Source organism: Pinus tabuliformis, chromosome J, assembly GCF_031772625.1.
Source record: "Pinus tabuliformis cultivar Carrire ecotype Pingquan chromosome J, CPIR1, whole genome shotgun sequence".
NCBI lineage: Eukaryota > Viridiplantae > Streptophyta > Pinopsida > Pinales > Pinaceae > Pinus > Pinus tabuliformis.
In genome coordinates, this window is record NC_142295.1 from 122,720,569 (window position 1) to 122,737,502 (window position 16,934).

The window sequence follows — 16,934 nt, forward strand, 5'->3', positions numbered from 1 at the left end:
TCATTCTCCTCCTTCATAGAATTTAGTACAAGCCTCCTATTAAGAAGATACCTAGCCACCTTCATCCCCCAAGATAAAATTGAATAAATTTCCTTTCTTTGTGCATGTGATATGTTTGTTTTAAGGAAAACATTTATTTGTCTATTGATCTTAATCCAACTACACCTAGGAGTCTTTTTTAGATCTCTATCTTTCATCATTTTTTGTACCCTTTCAATGTTAATCCACTTGCCAGCTACAACATAAAAATTTGAGAGAAGCATGTAAGGGGCCAGATTGTTAGGGTCTAGCTTAGAAAGACATTTTTCCATGCATTATACTAGTTTCATATTATTATGTACTTTACACAAACCGAGCAAACAACTCCATACAATTGCATCAAGTTTTATTGACATTTTATTGATAAAGTCCTGTGCTTCATACAAACAACTAGCTTGGCCAAGAAGGTCAAACGCGCACACACACACACACACACACACACACACACACACACATATGTATATAGTGCTCCATTGTAGGTGTGATCTGAGAATCTTCTCTTATGCAGTAAAAATATTTATAGCATTCATCAACTAAATTTGCATGCTTGCATGCAGATAAAGTAGTAAGGTCACATGATCTAGATTCATCCCATAATGGTTCATTTTTTCAAAGAGTTTTAGTGCCTCCCTACCCTAGTCATGCATTTTGTATCCTGCAATCATTGAATTCCATGAGAATATATCTCGTTGAGGAATTTTCTCAAATAATTCAACTTCCTTATGAATGCACCCACATTTTACATACATTTATTTCAAGGAATGCACCCCCATGACATCAAACATGAATCCATTTCTACTTATTTTATCATGGATCTCGATACCCTATTCCAAAGCTTTTAAATTGACACATACTAGAAGAATACTGAAAAATTGTTTTGTGTCTGGCTTTATACCTGCCGATTGCATTTGTTGAAGAAGCTCCAAGGCTTTTTCACCATGACCATTCTATGGAAATCATGTTATCAATGCATTCCATGGGACTGCATTCACATCAGGAATTTCCTTAAAGAGTTCCAGGGCTTCCTGAACCAGTCCATTATGTGTATAACTTGTAATCATTGCATTCCATGACATGAGGTCTCTATGATGCATTTTGTCAAATAATTACCATGAATTTCCTATCGTACATATCAAAAAGTGCAGTCATCACCACAACATCAAAATTGAAATCCACTTTGAATTATTTCTTGATGGATTTCCATATCCTGCTCGAAGCCAACACAATCTGGAAGAAGACTAACAAATGTTTTTGAATTAACTCTTATGCCCATCAATTTCCTTTCAAAAAATAGCTTCATGGCTTCCTTATAATGCCCATTCTGTGTAAATCCTACAATCATGGCATTCCATACCACATTCCATTGAGGCATTTCCTTAAAGAACTTTAGGGCTTCATCAATGAGTCAATTTTGTGCATATCCTGCAAGCATGGTTGTTTGTGAGATGAAATTTTGTTGATGCATTTTGTTAAACCATTCACATGCCTTCCATCTACTTCCACATTTTGCATACATGTCAATGAGGGAATTTTCTACAACCACATCATACAACAGCCCATTTCTAATTATTTCCTCATGGAACTGCATACCTAGTTCTAGGGCTACCATGTTACTGTAAGATGCAAGAATTCTTGTAAAGGCAAAGGTCTTTGGCATTTTTCGAATACCATTTAGGTTGTCTTGGCCCTTAATGGGTTGATACCAATGAGGGCTCTGTTTATTCAGCCTCTTATGGATGGTTATGCACTTTATGGTATAGATCTGGAGATAGTCTATATGATTAATATGGGAGGAACTAAGATCGATTCTAGGAATGATACTTTGTGAAGAGTTTGGGAGAGTGTTAATAAGTATTTGAAGATAAAAACTACTACTAAGAATTCTTCTATTAATGATCAGAAATTGATCCATAAAGAGAAATAAATAGAACCATGGCTATACGAGGTCGAGACAAAAATTCCAAAATTCCAAAACAACGATCAAACACACCCTAAACCAGTGGCAACGACAGCCAGTGTGGAACGATGAGGACCCCGGTCAAAGTGCGCTAACTGAGGCCCATGGAGACTGTGTGGGAAGCCGAATTACCCCTTGGGAGCCCTAGATCGGGAAGAAGAGGTGGATTTTGATTTAGCGTTAATTGCGCATTGCTGGGCGAAAAGGGCCGAAATGGAGAAGCCACAAGCACTCGGACACATGGGGAGCTAGAGAACTGCAGGCAAAAATCAAATAACCGCTAAAGGACAAGGCAGGACCGACACGCCGAAAAACTGGCGGTATTGATCGAGGCACCCTCAAACGGTAAGTGGTTTTGGAGAAATTAGAGCGATCCCACTCAACGATCGATGTGTGGAAAGCGAAGGAGAGAGAAAACCACAATTGATTGCGTGTTAACGGTCGAGCTAGTCAACCGTGCGGGATGTGCGTATGGTGTCAGATCTGGAGGCCCCAGATCGGACGGCTGATATCTCGTCGGATGAGGGAAGCGTGATTGACGAAGGAATGAGCTGTGATTTGTAATGATTTAAAGTCTGTTTTGACCACCACAGTGGAGGAAGACTTCATCTATGATGTAACCAAAGAACTGAACTAACGAAGCAGGCTAGCGTGTTACAGGAGGACATGTGGCCAATCCCTGTGAGCCGATGATGACGCCGAACCAGGGAACTCCAAGCGCAGTTGCAGAAGGTGATTCGACGGAGGCAGAAATAGGAACTGAATAGACATGGAAACGAATTCTTTAAAGCCATGAACAGAAAATAGAATAGACATCGAGAGTCAGTTAGAGAGAGAGAGAGATAAAGGAACTAGAATCCCAAGAGGAGGACGAAACAGAGCGGAAAGACAATGAAGCAAAAGTAGAAGAGGACATAGGGTCGAGCTAACCAAAGGCAGCATTGAGCACCAGAGAGCTTGAGGGATTTAAGCCATCCTAGGGAGGATCTGTCTAGACTGAGCACCACATTGTGCTCTTTCCATTGTAGACCAATAGGTCATGGAGATGGTAGGAAAATGACTCTATGCACTCTAGTGGCTTGGGGAATCCAAGAACCACCCTGCCAAGAAAATCTGTTTCAGGTTACTCATATTGAGTTCCTGCATTATAATTCTCTTCTTGAAACACAATAAAATAAGGCCACCACTGAAGCTGGACAAGAGATGTAGCCCTAGAGAATAGGGTGAACTCCTTTTTAATTTCTTGTGTTTCTTGTATTTGCTTACTATGTTTCTCTATTGTCTTTCCATTCAATTGTCTATGTATTGGCAATCTGATCGATTTGTTGCTTAAATGACATAGACACACACACCAGCACATGAGTCTGTAATACCTTAATTCAATAAATCTTTAACTGAGGTCACTCATAGGGTGATTATTAGATGAAGTGGTATCAGAGCTTTATGTTGTAAGGTTAGACAAGCTTGTGTTGGTTAGCTGTTGAATTCTCACTAGATCAAAGCTCAAATTAGGAGAAGGAGAGTTGGTCCAAACTAATCCTAAAATTGGGAGAGTCTATCCTTGGAATACAATGTCAGAGGAAGGTTCTATGGGGCTAGACCCTCAATTCATAGAGAGTTTCCTAGCTATAAAGTCTATGGTATAAAAAATGTATAGGGACTTTAGAAAGCATAAGGATGAAGATTCATCAGGTTCTAAACAAGATAAAGAAGGAGATGAGTCTGATTCCCATGACCACTCAAAAGGAAGAGGGAAAGAGGAAAGCTTTCTCACACCTCCTAATAGCCCTGTGCATAATAAGAAAGCATCTTTGATTAAGATATATGTTAAATTTGATTTACCTATATATGATGGAGAGCTAAATGCTGAAAAGTTGGACAATTGGACTAGACAAATTGATGTGTATTGCAGAGTGCAAAACATTGACTCAGACAAGAGCAAAATCCAGCTGGTAAGCCTACGCCTAGGAGGCACTACCTTGGTTTGGTGGGAAGGCAGAACCCAAGCTGACATGAAGAGACATGGGAAGAATATCTCTATCTGGGGTGACCTTGTTTCTGCAATCAAGAAGCAGTTCTATCCATTGGCCTACATGCAACAAGCCATGATGAGTTGGAAAACTCTTAGGCAGTTGAAAGGGCAAAGTGTGCAAGGGTACACTCAAGAACTTAGAAAGAGGGCATTAATTCTATGGATCTCATTAGACTCACAAGAGACTCTTTTGAAGTACATCGGTGGTCTACACAGCTACATGAGGCATACCATCCTCATGTTTAATCGCACTAGTATAGATGAGGTATCTGTACAAGCTACTCATCTACAATCTAGAGGAAATAATGGAAATCCAGAAGTTGGGGGACCATCCCAACCCACTGTAAGAAAGAGCAAGGAGAAAAGAAAGCAGAAGTGGAAAGCAAGGAAGGCTAACACTGCACAGAGAGGTAAAGCTTCATGCACTCACTGTAAAAAGGAGGGGCATGATGATGAGCACTGTTGGATTCTGCATCCACAGCTGAGACCTAAGAAGTCCAAGGGCAAGAAGAAGAAGATTGCTACAACTATTCAAAAAGATTTACGGTCAAAATCGGGAGATGAAACAATAATTGCAGCCACAGGTACAAAAGGTAATAATTCTGAAGCATCTACTAGTAATTCTACTCAAACCGTTATTGATGAAGAACATGACAGAGAAAGGCATGAACTTTTTCATATTCAAGTTATTTCCAAACATCAAAATATTGATACTTTGTTTGATAGTGGCTCACAAGTATATTTGATTTCTGAAGAAATTGTAAAGAAATTGGGATTAGCAACTACGCATCACAAGAAACCATACCCATTCGGATGCTTGAATGATAAAGCACAACTACAAGTGACTAGATAGTGCAAACTCAAGTTTTCTTTTGGGTCAGCATTTGTAGATGAGGTTGAGTTAGACATAATTCCTTTGGATATATGTGAAATTGTCTTAGGAAGTCCTTGTATGATAGAAAAGCTATTTTCTATAGAGCTGAGAACAAGTATCTACTTGTGAAAGATGGAATCAAATAATTTGTAAGAGATCACAAGCTCAAGAATAATTATACTCTCATAAATTCTGACCAAATGAAAAGAATGATAAATTCATGCAAACAAATCTTACTAATGGTTGTAAAGGAAAAAAAACCTGATAAAACCAATGTATTTAAAGGCTGTAATGCTCAGCAACAAGCTGATATAGAAAACATTGTTTCAGAGTATGATGTCCTATTTCAAGAACCTAAAGGTCTGCCACAAAAAAAGGAAATAGTACATGATATTATTTTGTAGCAAGATGTTCCACTGCCTAACATTGGGATGTACAGATTGTCTACTTTAGAGAATGTTGAAATCAAGAAGCAGGTGTAGGAGTTGCTCGAGAAGGGGTTCATCAGGCCTAGCACATCACCATGTGGGTCACCAATCGTTTTGGTGAGAAAGAAAGATGGCTTGTGGAGAATGTGCATTGACTACTGAGCACTAAATAAGATAACAATAAAAAATCAATATCCCCTTCCTCGCATAGATGAAATTTTAGATCAATTAAAGGAAGTTGTTTATTTCACCAAGCTGTATTTTCACAGTGGACACCATTAGGTTAGAGTTGCAGAGAAAGATGCATGGAGCACTGATTTCAAAACAAAGGAGGGATTTTGGCTTGACCAATGCTCCTGCTACTTTCATGAGATTAATGAATGATGTACTCAGACCATTTCTTGATGATTTTGTTATTGTGTATCTGGATGACATTATGATTTTTAGTAAAACGTGGGAAGAATACTTAAAGCATGTTAAGCAGACACTAGATGTTTTGAAAAGAGAAAAACTTTATGTTAAACCGTCAAAATGTGAATTTGGCAAAACATCTCTAAATTATTTGGGTCATATAGTAGGGGGTGGTGAATTGAAGATAGATCCCTCTAAAGTGGAAGTCTTTGTAAACTGGCCTAAACCCAAGTCTACTATATAAGTAAGAAGCTTCTTAGGAACAACACAATATTGGAGGAAGTTAATTTCTAATTTATCCTCAATTGCAGCTCCCTTACATGCTTTGACAGGATTGAACAAGGTGTTTCAGTGCGGAGGCAAACATCAGAAAGCCTTCAACACCTTGAAAGAAAAGATTAGTACAACACCTGTACTAGCACTGCCTGATCTATAAAGACTGTTTGAAATCCAAACAGATGCCAATGACTATGCCATGGGAGCAGTGTTGAAACAACACGGTAAACCCATATGTTATCATTCTGAGACTTTTAATCCTGCAGTAGTTAACTATCCTACATATGATAAAGAATTATATGCATTAGTTCAGAGTGTGAAAAAGTGGAAACATTACTTAATGGGCAAAGATACAGTAATACATACTGATCATCGGCCACTTCAATACTTACACTCCCAGAGTAAGTTGCAGCAATCAAGACACTACAGATGGATGGGTTTTCTACAACAATTTCATTTAGTCATCAGATATAAGAAGGGCATACATAAAAAAGTTGCAAACATGTTATCTAGACCCATTATAAATGCATCTACTATACTTAAGCATAATTATGTACTACATGAAAGCTACATTGAACAATATGTTCAAGATATAAACTTTAAAGATGTATATGCAACTTTGAGTTAAGGTAAAAAGGTAGAAGAATTGGACTATCATGTGAAGGACTGACTCTTATATCATTGTGGGAAACTCTGCATTCCACAAACAGAGAGAGTAAAGATAATCAGAGAAGCACACACTTCTCTGATATCAGGTCACTTCAAGGTAAGTAAAACAGTTGCACAACTGCAAAGATTTTGTTATTGGCTGGAAATGAATGAGACAGTTTCTATATATGTAAGAGGGTGTACTATGTGTGCTGAAAGCAAGCCCAACAATAGAAAACTAGGCTTGTACACTCCTCTACCAGTTCCTTATCACCCTTGGGAAAGTGTTTCCATGGATTTTGTTGGAGGACTACCTAAATCTAGGAAAGGTCATGATTATCTATATGTGGTTGTGGATAGATTCAGTAAAATGTGTATTTCGATACCCTGTAATAAATAGATTACAGCTGAACAAATTGCAAAATTATTGGTTGAACATGTATGGGTTCATTTTGGATTACCCACTTCTATTGTATCTGATTGAGACACCTGATTTTTGGGGAAGTTTTGGTCAAGTCTGTGGGAGCTGATGGACACCTAACTGAAGAAAATCATGGTTTTTCATCCACAAACCGATGGCCAGACAGAAGTAGTTAACAAGACAGTGATCCAGTTACCTAGGGGATATTGCAGCAAGCATCCTAAGCTTTGGGATGAACATTTGTGTTATGTGCAACATGCTTACAACAGAGCAAAACACTATTCTACACAAATATCTCCTTTTGAGATTTGTTTTGGTTTCATACCAACGTCTCCTTTGGATTTTCTCTTTGGTAAAGATACCATAGTTGATGGACATAGTAAAGTGGACAAGAAAACTAGGTTCATTGAACAGATCCAGGAGATCCACCAGGTAGTACAAGAATAGATGGAAAAGTGCCAAGCCAAATACAAGGCAAGGCATGGCAAGCATTGGATGGAGCATAGTTTTCAAGTTGGGGACCAGGTCTAGCTGTATATCAGCAAGGACAGGATGCAAGGTGAAGGTAAAAAGCTAAAGCCTATTAGGTATGGACCCTTCCAAATACTTGAGAAGATTGGTGAAAATGCTTTCTGCCTTGATCTACAAGCTTACATGCACATCTACTCAGTCGTAAATGCATATTGCTTGAGATTGTTTGAACCTTTAATGATTGAGGATCCTAAAGTGCAAAGTCAATTTCCTTCTATTGATGATCTGCTACCTGAATATCTTAATGAATTGTAGGAAGACATAGTCTTGGACAGGAAGGTAAGGACGATGCACAAAGGGGATGTTGAGTACCTCCGAATGGAACTCAAAGGTTCAAAGCCAAGTATTGCAAAGTGGATTGAGATTGGGCAAGTGAGACAGAAGTACCCTCACTTAGTTGATGCTTGAAAGAAAACCAACTTTCGGTGGTCCAAAAGCTTTTTAGTGGGGAGGTCATGATCTGAATTGGATTCATAAAGAGAAATAAATAGAACCATGATTGTACCAGGTCGAGACAAACTTCTAAAATTCCAAAACAGTGATCAGAAACACCCTGAACCAGTGGCAACGACGGACAGCGTGGAAGGATGAGGACCCCGGTCAAAGCGGGCTGACTGAGGTCCATGGAGACTGCGTAGGAAGATGAATTAGCCTCAAGCACTCAGACGCATGGGGAGCCAGAGAACTATGGGCGAAAAGTGAAAAAGCGCTAAAGGACAAGGTGGGACCCATGCTCTGAAAAACTCGCGGTATTGATCGGGGTGCCCTCAAACAGTAAGTGGTTTTGGAGAAATTGGAGTGATCCCACTCAACGATCAACATGTGGCAAGTGGATGAGAGAGAAAACCATCGTTGATCGCGTGTTAACGGTCGAGCTAGTCAACCGCGCGGGACATGTGTATGGCGTCAGATCCAGAACCCCGAGATCGGACAGCTGAGAGTGCGCCCGATGGTGGAAGCGGGATCAACAAAGGAATGAGCTGCGATTTAGAAGGATTTGAAGTCTGCTTTGACCGCCATGGTGGAGGAATAATTCATCTACAATGGAACCGAACAACTGAACCAACGAAGCAGGTTGGCGCGTTATAGGAGGACATGTTGCCGCTCCCTGTGAGCCGATGATGACACTGAACCAGGGAACTCCAAGCACAACTGCAGAAGATGATTCAATGGAGGTGGAAGAGGAACTGAATAGACATGGAAACAAATGGCTTAAAGCCATGAATAGAAAATAGAACAGACACTGAGAGTCAGTCAGAGAGAGAGAGAGAGAGAGGAACCAGAATCTCAAGAAGAGGATGGAACACAGGGGAAAGATAATGAAGCAAAAGCAAAAGAGGATAGAGGGTCGAGCTGACCACAGGCAGCGTTGAGCACCAGAGAACTTGAGGGATTCATGCCATCCCAGAGAGGAGCTATTTGGACTGAGCACCACATTGTGCTCTTTCCATTGTAGACCAATACGTCACGGAGTTGGTAGGCAAACAAGTATGTGCACTCTAGTGGCTTGGGGAATCCAAGAACCACCTTGCTAAGAAAATCTCTTTCACATGATTCATATTGAGTTCTTGCATTGTAATTCTCTGCTTGAAACAAAATAAAATAAGGCCACCACTGAAGCTGGACCAGAGATGTAGCCCTGGAGAATAGGGTGAACTCCTTATTATTTTCTTATGTTTCTTGTATTTTCTTACTATATTTCTCTGTTGTCTTTCCATTCAATTGTCTGTGAATTAGTTATCTGATCGATCCATTACTTAAATAACATAGACACACATACCAGCTCATGAGTCTATAATACATTCATTTAATAAATCTTTCACTAAGGTCACTCATAGGGTGATTATTAGATCAATTAATCCCAGCTTTATCAAATACAATGTTGTTGTTTGTGACGTTATTTCTCCTAACATGGTCTATGAAACAACATAGAAAATGGCTGTGAGTGCATCCAGTAATGTAAACCCAAAATTTCAACATTTCTTGGACTTTTAGTGTGGACTCTATTCTCACATATTTTGTTCCGATGCATTTCTGTGATATTGGTAGCTGGGCTATATATCTATTGATTTGCAGCACCTATATCAATGGCCAATCTACATTAGCAGACTTTGATAAGTCTAGTAAGGCAAGGGGGTTGGATCTGTCCTTTTGTTGAGACTTTGTTGCCAACACTTCAATTGGGGCTAAGCTGGTCCAGATCCAAGTTGGGCTGACAAGTCCTCTATATGATAATACCAATGTTAATGCGATACTAAATGGGTTGGAAATAATGAAGATAAGAAGTCCTGCTAGAAGTCTGGACATGCCCTATAATGTTCATGACAATAGTCCTATGAACTCCAAAGGAAAAAATGGGAAGATGGACCTATTATTAGATCAATTGTTGGAGATTTTGATGCACTGAGACTACTAGGAAGAGGGTATTGCACATATAGCCACCGAAAATCAAAGTGAAAGAACTCCCCTCCAACCTAGTTTCCTTTTCCTTTTCATGGTGGGAATTTAGAAACTATGGCTAGCAAAGTTTCCCCAAGTTACCACAAGAGTGGTAATGGTAGCTATGTTTTGTCTGCACCTTCAAGTATGGGCCAGTTCTTTACATTTGCAGAGATAGAATAATCCACCAACAACTTTGATGAAAATTTTATACTTGGCATGAGAAGTGTTTGTGAAGTTTATAAAGGTGAGCTAGAAGATGGGACAACGTTTTGCTAAGGTATTTTGTCAAACATATCACTTTCAATTTATATGCTTCCACATTTCACATACATTCTTACAAAGGCATTCCATACAAACATATTCATCTCAAAAGCACTACCTTGATCCGTTCATGAATCTCCATGCCCTGTTTTGGAGTTGCCAAAGTGGCACACATGAAGAACCATATAAAATCGTTTGGATTCTAGCCCAATAACTTTATGTTGTATATTTTTAGAGTTTCAGGGCCTCAAGAGCATGTCAATTATGTGCATATTAAGAAATGATAGTGTTCCATAAGAGCATGTTTTGTAAAACAATTACCATTCCTTCTCTATAGTTCCACATTTCACATGCATGTCTACGAGGACATTTTCCACAAATCCATCCAACTAAAATATACTTATAGTTATCTTCACACCACCTTCTAAAGCTTTCAATTTGGCACACAATCAGAGCAATTAAATGCACCTTTTCATTTTAATTATGTTTTGGAGTTATTTTTTAAGGTAGCTATCAAAGATTTATCTTAGTCATAGGGTATATTGTATTAAGTTGTAATCGGTGGACTTGGTTAATGGTGGTTAGAGGTAGCTGGTGAATTTTCAGGCCCTAATTCAATGGATGGTGTGTGGTATTTTGTAATCCGATAGCATTCCTAGAGATCTTAAAATCCCATACTTTAGATCCTCCATAGAATCATCTATCTTGGAAAATAATGGACTTCTATAGCCTACTCTGTTTTTCTCCACTTCATTGCCACGGAAGGTATCAATTTTGCATCATTGACATTAAATTTTGTTGCAAGACTTGGAGTCTTCATGCCTTAACAAATTTTGTAGAGTTTGTTGATAGTTTTCTTGAACAAAAAGAATGAACGAATATGTTTTTCTTATCAATGAAATCTACACCAATATGGATAACATTCTTTCAGAAAATCCTATCTCTAATCTAGTTAATAAAAATTTATCGTTTTGAGATGCATCCATATCATCAAAAGTTGTTACCATGATCACATATTATGGTATAAATTCTTGAATAGGAGATCTACATAATAATATCTACAAAAATGTACTTTTAGTGAATAGATGAAGAGCTTTTAAACAAACAATGATGCTAGTGCCACGATTGCATTCAGATCTGGCAATGCTGACTGCATGGTGCATGCTAATGTACACTATGGAATGCTATTAAGTGGACTTGTGCATGAAGTCTTATGTTCCAATTTAGTATTGTTGCACACTACTACTAAATGAACAAGTCCTTAACTTTCACTTTCGTACTACAAAAATTTGCAACAAAGCATAAACAAATGACTCTACTAGTACCAAACTTCTAGTCGCAACTTGTAGATTCTTTCTTTGACTTGTTAACATTAATTGTATGAATTATTATCTTTTCACTAGGAACTAATTTAGTTTGAGCTCCATTCAAGACAAAATTACAGTCCTAGAGTATTGATTTTGTATTAGTGATTGAAAGATTTCACTTAACAACATAATTTCCAATGTGCAATACAATAATCCTTGATTATTCAGCAAAAACCTCTTCTCCATCCTTACCATTAAAAAAATGATGAAGAAGAATTGAGAAAACACTTTCAATTTTTTAGAGAACACGAGTTGTGAACTGGGGTGTTAACTTCATCTTTACAATTCTCAATATCTCCTACTAATTCCACTTCTGTAGAATTTTCAAGTTCATAACATCTCTTCTGAGCTTCTTTGTAAATCATTGTCAAATTATACAGCATTTGACTTGTGAACTAGGGTGCTCAACTCCTTTTTATAGGCCTAAACAACATGTAAATGTTCCTCATAACCTGAATATTTCCTTTTTGTATAATATTCTAAGTTCTTAGAGTCATATCTTCCGATCTTCTTCATAATGTTGAATATATTTTGAGAAACTCTACAGAGTAGATTCTTTAATATAAGATTTTGATAAGCCTAACAATTCATTGATGAGGGCTAATAAGCAGTATCCCTCTCCTATTATAATTTCTTCCCATCTAGAAAAGATACCATTGATGGTGTGTACCTATGAGCCAAGAATGGTTCTAAGGTTTTCAGGTGGAAGGTAAGAAACATCAATTCTCTTTGGATACTGATTAGGTAGACAATGGCCCCATTAACGAGTATTTTAATTCTATCATCAATCTAGCACCAATTTTCTCCTTTTGCAAGAACTGCGGCAGAAGGATTTCCACTCAATAGACTAGAAACAAATTTGTTATCTCACTGCATTCCATTTGATTTCTTTTGTCTTTTATGAAAGGTTATCTGGTCCATTGGGCTATGTGTAGTTGTAGAAGAACTTGGAGATGATGAACAAGGAAAATTCATTATCAAGTAAGTTGAAAGGAGAATGCACCATTATTGAGCGTTTGGTGAGTGAGTGCAAGCAGGTTAGATGGCTCCTACATTGGTTATGATAGTATGGAAGACTTGTCACTTGCACACCTTCTTCCATTTCTATTGAAACTAGAACACTAATTGGGTCCTAGCTATCCAATAGCAATGGCACACTTCTCGTTGGTTAGTATTCATTCCCCCCTCTACCTCCCCTTTCTCTCTATAATTCTACGTGTAGGGGTTTGATGTTTAGTATTTGTTTCTTCCCATTCAAAGATGTGTGCGAAAATTGCATAAAGTTAGAAATATTAGATTAATTCTAATTTTCTATCATCAATTTTAATTTCTAGGTCATATATAACATAGGAAGGGTTATTTAGTGAAAGGAGCAAATTGCATCTCACATTGTGGTATTTTTGGGGTGATCTAGCTGCAATTGATGCTCTAATGGAAAATTCAACTAGTTTATGAAGTTATCTCCTTGTTCTAAAGTGTTAAGGCTACAGAGAGGTTTCCAAATTTTCAACAATGGAATTTTTTATTATTATGTACAAACTTGAAGTAAAAATAGGTATAATGTTATATATGTGGTTTCCAAGAAAACTCAACAAAAGTTGATCATTTAGAGATTATTTCAAATGATTGCTTGCTCAACTCTTTCATCTTTGGAATCATATACTTCTTTGGAAATATTCGTAATGGAAACTGGCATAATGCAACCTATTGGATCAATTTTGAATTCATATGTTCCAGAACTCATTTAAGTATTCAAAGTGGTGGTCAATCTAGCATTTTCTTTTGATGTAGCGACATAAAAATGCTCACGAAGGAAGTCATGAAATGCTTAAAGTTATTGTGCGCTCACAAGGAAATGAAGGCATGATTTCTCAAAAAGCCTAGCTTGTATTTGACATATGTTTGAATAGTGAAGATAATGAAAAAATATTTTATTCAATATGACATCTTATTGTAAATCGAGTATGTCACTAAGCTTACATGGATCAAATATTATTGTTTTGTGAGCATCATGGGAAATTTATGTCTATCCTGCATACCAGAGGACTTGGAATGTTTTAACCATATTCTTGGGGAAACATATGCAATGGTCAATCATGGAGGGATAACATTTATCATAGAGTGGGTGTTTAGGGCTTTATTTGTTCTCAAAGGTGTTAGTTATCTAGAAAATACTTCAAGGTTGGTATAGATGATTAGGTATCTCTTGATGTAGTATACGATTCTCTTTTTTTCAAATCTCACTGCTTCCTTGAATTTGTTAATTCAAGAGATAGAAATTTTCTTCTAGTTAAATAGGCTAGCCACCATCCTGCAATGGGCCTAGCCTATGCAGAAAACATACATTTTACATACGTTCTTTCCTCAAAAGTAAAAACAAAGTTTCTTGGAAAATTTGTGGTATTTATCCACTTTGAAGATCACTTCTCAGAAATAATTTTCTCCTTTTTTTTTTCCTGATTATATAATCATCCTTTTAGATATATGCATCATGCATGTTTGTAAATTGGTTGTTTCTGTTGACTAGTAGTGGTATTTCTTTTGTTTAAATTTATTTTTTAATTTTTATTCTGTATTCCATTTCTTGGGAAAATCCATTTTCTACTTCCCCCATTCTGAGGATGATGCCTACGGTAAGCCGGATTCTATAAAAGCTTGGAGTTTTTTTGTGTCACTTAGGAGAAGAGAACCTAGGTGGAAAGTATAACCTTCTACCATGCAACCACTTGGGCTAGACCCAATCTACAATTGGAAGTCGTATTTTTCTTTATTTTTGGTTATTAATAAATACAATACCTTTGTTCTAGCTTTATTTACCTTTTTTTTATTCAGCTACGAAATTGTCCTTGAGGTTGTTGCTTGGATGAAATTTAAGAATGGTACTTTTTTGTAAAATGTTCTAAAAGTCTTGGAAATACATGACAAACTTATTAAGTCCACTATGCCTATTTATTTGCAAAGAACTTTATAGCTTTTCTTATGTATGGCTTGAATTGTTCGAATGATAACGTAACCATGTAGAAGGATAATTTTCATGTATACAAGCTTGAGTTTGATTATATTATTCAAGGCATAGTTAGTTACAGGAAATGTTCTATGTACTTCTCTTGATCTCAAGTTCCATCATTCTAGTATATCTCTTGACATTTGCAAATCATATAAGAGGACTTGTTTGACCAATGACAAAGTAAAACCAACATTTCTTTGTTTCACTGCGTAAAAAAGATGATATTCTCGTGAAAATTGATATTTTCAATCTCTTTTGCTTATAAAAAATGCATGAGTTGTATTTTCAAGCCAACTATTTTTTTCTAGAAGGGAAAAACTTAATCATAACTTGAGTTTCTCTCTACAATGTTAACTATAATGACATTCATTTAAAAACAAAATCATAATATTCCTTTAGATTGGAGAAAACCTCCAAAGGGCTATGCAACACTCCAAGAGGCCATTTAATGGATAATTTTTGTATTACACTTTGGAGGCAATGAATATCTTATTTGAATTGACTTGGACAATTGGTATTTGTTTGCAACTTGTGATTTTTATGGTGATAGAACTTTCTAATTTGTTTAGGCATGGGTTTTTCAAGATGTGTGGTGCTAAAGAAATCTAGAGAGGTTCTAGATTTGGTGCTAGCTCCATCTAAAGTTTATAACCTAATTTTTAGACAAACTTGGATTGATTGACTAGGCGAGATGTTGTTACAAATTTGACTATAGGAGATAAAGTGTTACTGCGCTTTCAACCTTGTGGTCAATTTGGTCATGAAAATTGATCCTCTTTATTTTTCACTTTCTTTATCTATAAAGAATTGAAAGTAAGAAGTGATGTTTAGTATTTTCTACATATTGGTGTTGTCTCACTGCAACGGTATTTACTATTTATTGACTATGCAAAAGGTATTCCAAGCCTATAATACTTCTAGAGCTCTATACATTTGTTAGTCTTGATATGATATTACTGAATATACTTAGTTATCAGAGGACTTTTTGGGAAGATAACTACTTGTTGTAATCTATATTTAGTATTTACTTTTAAGAGCCTAGGTGGGAACATAAGTGTTTTCCATGCTAAAATTATCTTTCCTATCATAATATATAAGTTTCTGGGATTTGGAACATGCCCTAATATTATCTTTATTATCTTTCTTATCCTACATTTAGTTTCATGGATTTGGAACATGCCCTAACACGCATGGACACCTCATAAGTGTAATATTTGTGGAGCTATGTTTGAACCTTAAGTCAGATGAGGTAAAAACAATATCAAATTCACACCCTATAAAAAGGCATATGTTACAATGGTCGAGTGCTGAGGTCTCCACAAATAAACAGTATGACTACAACATAAAATGGAAACAAATATTATGTTACAAGTTGTACATATGAGATGCTCATTATTGATGGACCAAATCACAAACCACCTCTTCAATCAACTCATTTAAGATTAAACTATCAACTTCAATACCCATTGTTTCAATATCATCCTACATTTCTCGGCATGTCAATTCTATTGAGACCATTTTCTACAAGATTCTCAAATGTACACTGAAATTTTGATTGTAGGTAAAGATAATAGGAAATTTTCCTCCATGTTTCTTCCAACAGGTACTTACCAACAAGCATGTGACAAACACTCTTTTTTTTATTGTATCACCCACGGATGGGAATTAACGAATGGAGCTAGCATTTCCAATAACACTTCATTTATGCAGCATTTTCCGATTTTCTCTCATGAATTCCACTGTCATAGATGGAACATAAGTGGCTTAGTTCAGTATCAAGTTCCTTTGTTTGAAATTACATGTCATCGTTGTAACATTCTTCTATTTTCTCATATAGAGAGGGGTCCAATGGATGAGTTGATGAGTACCATTGTGCAAAAATCATGTCAACATTCCCAAAGAAACCACTAGCCATGAGTACTTTGTGAGGTACAACAAATCAACGTTCTCTCTCTTGGACGTGAAATCTCATTTAATAGCACAAATCCTATATCTACATTCTTATTTATAGAAACTGGAAATCCTAACTAAGGTGAACCTTTAGTCTCAGATTGTAAGTTGCATTGTTTTTCATCGTCAATGTTAGTTTTTTCAGTATTGAGGTCCTCCAACTCTAATATTTGCCACAATAAAACATCTTTAGATGCATGACTTGGTTTTCTAGGGCCATGAAACTTGAGAAGGTCAAGGCATAAATACAATTCTAAAAAAAACATGCGAATCAAAAATATTGTGTCAGT